The following is a 7845-nucleotide window of genomic DNA, read 5'->3' as shown; positions in this document are numbered from 1 at the left end:
AGCCAACATAAAGTGTACCAAATATAGCAATTGTTTTTTGAAATTACCAACTATTACAAAGTGGTTCAACAAAAACTCAAATTATTGTCATTTCTCAAAATTTCCCTATTATATATAATGAATTAATGATCCTTACATGGAGTGATATTAATTAACTATTTTTAATATACAGAAATCTTAAGAAAATCACCAAATATATACAACAAAAATTCAAATTATAGACGTTTCTAAGAATTTCATGGCAATATATTTAATCCCATTAAATTAATATGGACAAGACAAAAGAATTGGACAATGACATAATCCCACCAAATCAATCATTACATAAAAAATTTAAAAAAAAATAAATTTCATGACAATATATTTAGTACGAATTCAATATAATACAGTAATTAAGTAATAATAAAAATTAATATTATATTTAAAATAAAGAAAATTTCATAAAGCACTTCTACTTTTAGATAGATGCTAATTACTCAATATAACAAACATGAGTTGTGGTTTCACGCACTACTCCGCTCTTAATTAGAGGTCTCAAATTCAAGTTTTGGGTATGGAAAAAATTCTATTGAGAGCGTCACTCCTAGAATGGACCCTGCAGTGCTTGATCCAAATTAGTCGGGACTCCAATTCGAGTACCGAACACCGAATGAAAAACTAAAAAAAAATTTAAAAAAATTACTCAATGTAAACACAATTAATTTATATCTACAACTTAAGCCTGGCGAACAATATTTATCTAGCAAATTTTTTGAATGAAAGGCTACTTTTAAAAAAAATTATGCAATGAAAATAAAAAATCAAGACCAGTTCATTCGAGGATCAAATTTACAAATTTAACCTCATCATTCAGAGTTTTAAATATTTTTTTATAAAAAAAAAAAATCATTAAAATTGTCAAAAATAAACCTTAAAATTCTCAAAAGAGAACATTCCACTCTAATCCACCTATTTGGATAATAAAAAATTTAGAAAAAAATTATCTAGCGAATTTTCTAAAATAAAGACTAAATTTAGAAAAAGAAATTATAGTTTGGGACCAAAAGGTCAAAATGGTCCATCTGAAAGCCATTTGTAAACTTAACCATAGTCCTTTGATTAAGACATACATAGGTATATTTCAATACAATGAATTTACATAATTGATCGGAAGTTTTATCTTATAATTAAAATTTAAAAATTAAATACATTGTCAGTAATTATTCATATCTAGCAGGAACATAAATTCTGAACTACACATTTCGAAAGATAAAATTCAAGACTAGATATTTTAAAAATAAAAAATTAAGATCAATCACTCCAGTAGGCAACAGAAGACATTCTAACTATTACCCATAAGACATAGTTCGTACATTTTAGGATAACGAACTCACACAATTGATTAAAAATTCTGTTTTATAAGCAAACATTAAAAATTAAATATGTTGCTGCACATAAAACATACGTTCTAACTACTATCAAGATCAATCGCTTTGAGAGATACTGGGTGTAATTTCCTGAAATATAACTACCTATCATTTGTTTTTTTGATTTCTCATTCGATCTTCGGTATACATATTGAAACCTCTATTAATCCAGATCGCATATTGCAGGGCCCATTCCAGGGATGACACTCCCAACATGATTTTTTTTCGTATTAAAACTTAAATTCAAGATCTTTAATTAAGCAGAGAATTTCATCACTATACCACAATCCATGTTGATAGCTACCTACCAACCATATAGAATAGCCCATGACTAATATCTTTTTTTTCTTTTTTTGGTTAGAAAGGATTAATATAAATAACAGAGTAATAGTTACAGGATAGCCGGTTAGTCCGGCTCAAAAATAACAAGGTCCGCATTAAAGTTTGTGCTGCTGGCTTTCACAGATCTATTAAAACAAGTTTCTAAAATATCTGCCCAGACATGTTCTATTGCAAATATAGGAGGAACTTCAAAAATGTATGTGGGTCCAAAAATCCGCTTGCGTGCTCCTTTCTTTGTCAGTGAGTCTGCTACTTGATTTTGTTCTCTAAAACAATGCTGTACTGTTGGTCGTCCCAAACAAGGGAAAGAGCACAACTTCAAGTAAACAACAAACTCTTGCGTGCAATCCAACAACCACCTTCTCTATAAGTCCGTCCTTTTATATTTTTCGTGTATAAAATATTTTATATTATTAAATAAATTTAATATTTTTTTTTATGTAAAAAATTAGGTAAACAGTAATATCAAATTAAGTTTATCTGATAGTATAAAGTAATTTCTGAAAATACACAAAATTTAAACAGTTAAACTCCACATCATCTCGTGTTTTCCTTACCCATTATAAATATTTTCTTCCTTCATTTTTTTTATTCATTTCTATTTTCAAGGCGTAATACGGGTAATATAATAATATAATTATATCAATAACTTTTTAAAATTACATGTTCAATCAAACTAAGCCATTTGGAGGGAGTAAGAAAATTACCAAATATATACAACAAATATTCAAATTTATTGACATTTCTATGAATTTTCCCTACTATTATGTAGTCCATCCATCTGTCTTATTTTATTTGTTTCAAATTTTTTAATTTAATTTTTTCTTTTATTTATTATTTTTTATAAATTAAGAAAAGATAATTTTTTTTATGTTTATCTTTTATATTAATTATTTTTTTTTAAATTAAAATATAAATATTATTTAATAGATTTACTATGTAAACTAGTTATGCTATTAATTATTTTTCTAAATTAATGTATGAGGTTAATTTGAGACAATTAAAATGAGATGGAAGGAGTAAAATAATGATCATTACATATATAGTTGATACTAAATTACTAATCAACTAGAAATAATTTCTATGAAGCTTATCGCATAAACGTACGAATTAACTTATCGCATTTACACAAATTCCCACCCTAAGTAATTACAAAAATCTCGACTGATTATGTATCTTCATTGCATGTATAGTAGAGTTAATTATGTATCTTGACAGATTCAAAATTTTTTTTAAAAAATAACGGGAGTTAATTTTGTATCTTTACAAGAAAAAAATATATATTCGTTGAATGTATTATGTATTTCGACATACCTAAAATCGAAAAAAATATATCTTCGTTGGATGTATCAAGGGGTCTATTGGAAGCAGCCTTGTTACCTCTCCGGAGGTATTGGTATGGACTGCGTACATTTTGCCCTGCCTAGACCCCACTGTGTGGGAATACACTGGGTTTGTTGTTGTTGTTGTTGTTGGCGACAGATGTAAAATTAAGATTTTCAGTAATTATGTAAAATGTTAGAATTTTCTGTAATTAAGTTCCAAATTATCGAAATTTATATTGTTTATCCATAATGATAATCTCGAGATAAAATTTTGATCAACTTTATTTTCATATTTATTTGATGCATTAAATTAATTTTATTTTATGAGATATTTCATTAAAAAAAAGGAATAAAAAAAATTAATAGCAAAAAAAAAATGTAAACCTTTATAAATATTAATTGTTCATGTTGTCTTTCGGTGCAATGAAATACGACCCGATTACACGACTTTCAACTTATTCAATCCACGATGTCACACATTTGCTATTCTTATTTTACCCCTTACAATAAATGCATCCTATCAAATTCTTTTCTTATGCTCACAAGTCACAATTTTCAAGAGTTTAAACGTGTACTTCTTTTCATTGTTGGTCCAAAAGTGCATTGTTTTTTTTATGTCAAATTAAATAAATTAGTGTTAATTTCCATCCCTTTTGTGTTTATAACAATTACTACAATAAGCTTCATTTTAATATTGGTATACATTAATAGAGATCTATTAATAGTAATAGCTAGTAAGTCAATAATAGTAGTCTCAAATTAATTATAAAATTTTTTTATATCTTAGGATGAATTAGAGGAATCTTTGATAAGTCATGTCACAACAAATCGTATAAAAAACAACTACCTCTTATACTTTGTTTGGAATTTGGATGTTTGTTTTTTGTTTTATTATATAGTGTATTGTTATTTTAAATATAATACTGTTATTTATTTTAACTGAAAAATATTTTTAGTTATTATTTAAATTTATTATTTTTCATCATTATATTTTACTATCTAATAAGAGGCAAAAGGCAAGAGAAGCAGGTAGCTCTCTGTCGACACTCCTGCTTCATCAGCTGCTTCTTTCGTAATTTTAATTATGTGATCTCTAATTAATTATTGTAAGTTATTTATATATCAAAAAATTAATAACATTTAATAAAACAAAGTAAAATAGATATTTATGATCCTGCCTGCTTCATAAGCTGCTTCCTCCATAATTTTATTATATCATCTTTAATTAATTATTATAGGTTATTTATGTATTAAAAAATTAATAATATTTAATAAGAAAGTAAAATAGATATTTATGACATGTCTGCTTCAGCTGTTCCACCCAGATATTTTTGTAAAATAATTTTGTTATATCACTTCTAATTAGATATGTCTGCTTCGCTGTTTCAATCGTGATTTTACAATGTTACGCCTAATTAATTATTATGACCATTTAAATTTTTTCATAAGTATTTTTTATAGTAGTTTTGTTGTATCGCTTCCAATTAGTTGTTGTGAGTCATTAAGACATGTCTGTTTCGCTGCTTCAATCGTAGCTTTACTATATCACCTATAATTAATTATTATGACCATCTAAGCATTTGAAAATTACATAAAAAGTATTATAAATTATAATAGTTAACAATTTAAAATATCTAAAAACATTAATATGTTATACTATATATTTTTTTAAATGTTATAAATCACAATAATTAAAATAGATTTTTAAAAAATATTTGTTGGGCCTGTGCCTTGCACGGGCTATTAGGAACTAGTATTTTTATATCTAAAAATTACACAAATACACAACTTATGTTTTCAATATTACAAAAAGTCTCAACTCTCTAAACATATTATAAAAATCCCAACATATACATGGAATGCTATGCATATGTCCGCTATGTTATGTATATTAATAGGGAGAGAGAGTAAAATAATTAAAAAAATGGGAGAGAGTGTAATTAGTTCCAAAAAGATTGATATTTATGTTATTTATACTTTTTATATAAAGCTAAAATGTATCTTATTTTGTGTAGTAATTGGTATAGTGTGCAATATCCTCAATTTATGTTTTTTTTTGTTTTCCATTCGGTATTTGGTGTCCGCATTGGAGCCCCGACTAATTTGGATCGCACGTTGTAGAACCCATTAAGGTGGCTCCCAACATACAACCTTATAATACACATGCATACATACAACAGGGTAAAATTCAGAAATAGTATACTTATCCCTTTAATTATGAGTTTCATAGCAACAGTTTCATAATTACATAATATAGCAAGTTGTATTTGTATATTTACAAACTGTTGCTACAGAAATACAAATACATATGATTTTTACTGCCCTTATAATCGATACGTATTTTATATTTTTATAAACGGTTGCTACAAAAATACAAATACATATGCTACAAATGTAATTTGATAAAAGTGTTTCTATTTTCTATAATTTAATATTTAAATATGCTACTTTATATATTTTTTCTCATACAATATACTCAGGCCAATACCATCTTATAAGTGAAACCGGGAAAGAATAAAAGCATGTACACAAATCTTATTACTATCCTTACGTCATAAAAAAATAATTTAAAACTATTTTTAATAAATCATTAATTCAAAAAAAATTGTGCAATATATAAATTTATATTTAATCGAGATCCAATATGTATACCAAACATATAACAAATAACCCATGACAATCCAAACAAGGAAAAGAACACAAGTTTGAAGTAAACAACAAACTCTTACGTGCAATCCAAGAAGAACCTTCCCATACCCATCCTTGTACAGATACTTTTTCTCTGTTGGTTTTTATTTATCATTTTTTATATGACGCATTTATTAAAAAAATAATTATTAATATAATTATTTTTATTAATATATCATTAAATGATTGAAAAATAAATAATTAATATTAAGAATAAATTAGAAAAAAATTATTTGTCTTCTTAATATGTCAGAAGTGATAGAAAAAAAGAAATTCAATTAAGAAAATAGTGACAAGTAAACACGAATAAAAGGAATGTATATAAAAATTATAATTATGTAATCACACAAATTTAAATATTACATTTATTTTAAAATGAGGATTTTAAGAAAGATTATTATGACGAAACTCAAATTATTACGTAATATTTATAAAAGTTTTTTCAGCAAATTCTTTTCTTTTTTTCTTTCACGCAAGTCGATTTGAGTAAACTTTAAAGTTAAGATGAGGTAGATTAATTTAAAGGAAAAAGATATTGTGTAACCTTTATAAAAAAGAACAAGTTTGGGCATATGAACATATAATGTTCAATCGGGTAAAAAAATGTCATTTTATGGCCATTTTCTATTCTTTCCTAATTTGGGTCATTTTGGCTTACGTAATCCTTATACAGTCCATATATAATAATGATATAGTATTCAACTTGGGTAATTCGGCCCTTTTAAAAATATTTCAATTTTTTTTTGTTATAAATTTTTTAACTGATCAAATATTCTGTTTTTTTATTATTGAGAAATAATAATTAAATTATATAAAAACGATATAATTGTTAAATAGAATATTTATCTATATAAAATATATGTATAGAAATTGTATAGTTCTATTAAATATGTATATGTATAAAAAATATATAAAAATATATAGAAAGTGTCTGAAAATTATATAATTATTGTATAAAACGTGTAAAAAAATGTAAAGTTATTGTATAAATTGTGTATCAAAAATTTATAATTTTCATATAAAGTATTTATATGTATAAGATTTGTATAGAAACTGTATAGAAGGTGCGCAGAAACGGTGTAGAACAAGCCAGTAAATTGAAATGATTAGAAAGTGAAATTTAAATTTCATGATCATTTTCATGAAAATAGTTTAATTTGAAGTGTTGTTTCTGTCATTCCCCTTTTTAATATACAGACCAATAAAACAGATGGACTATAACAAAAATTTTAAGAAAATTACCAAATATGTACAAAAAAAAATTCAAATTATTGACATTTCTAAGAATTTCATGGTAATATATTTTTGGACAATGACATAATCCCATCAAATCAATCATTACATGAAATAACGTTTAAAAAAAATAAATTCATGACAATATATTTAATAATCTAATAATATTTAAGTAATAATTAAAATTAATATTATATTTAAAATAAAGAAAATTTCATAAAGCACTTTAATATAGATGCTAATTACTCAATATTGAAAAAAATTAAATTTATATCTACAATTTGAGAAACTTCCATTCTAATCCACCTTTTTGGATAATAAAAGTTTTTTCTAGAAAATTTTCTGAAATAAAGACTAAATTTAGAAAAAAAATTGTTGATTGGAATCAAAAAGTCAAAATGGTCCATCTGAATGCCATTTGTAAACTTAACCTCCCCCATCCCTCTTAATCATAGTTTTTTTATTAATACAATAAACTTACATAATTGATCAGAAATTCTATTTTATAATTAAAATTTAGAAATTAGATAATATTGACGTTCTAATTCTTATTCATATTTAGTAGAAACATAAATTCTGAACTACACATTTTGAAAGACAAACTTCGAGACTAGACATTTAGAAGACAAAAATTCAAGATCAATCACTATTATTCACAGGATAAATATTCATACATTTCAAGACAATGAATTCACATAATTGATAAAAAATTTCATCTTATAAGCAAACGTTAGAAATTAAATATGCTGCACATAAAACAGAAATTCAAACTATTCTTCATATTTACAGACACAAAAATTCCAAACTACATATTGATTTTATCAAATATTTAAGAGATAAAATGATCAAAA

Source organism: Capsicum annuum, chromosome 4 (assembly GCF_002878395.1).
Source record: "Capsicum annuum cultivar UCD-10X-F1 chromosome 4, UCD10Xv1.1, whole genome shotgun sequence".
In the NCBI taxonomy this organism is placed as follows: Eukaryota; Viridiplantae; Streptophyta; class Magnoliopsida; order Solanales; family Solanaceae; genus Capsicum; species Capsicum annuum.
Note: the sequence above shows the minus strand (reverse complement) of the source record.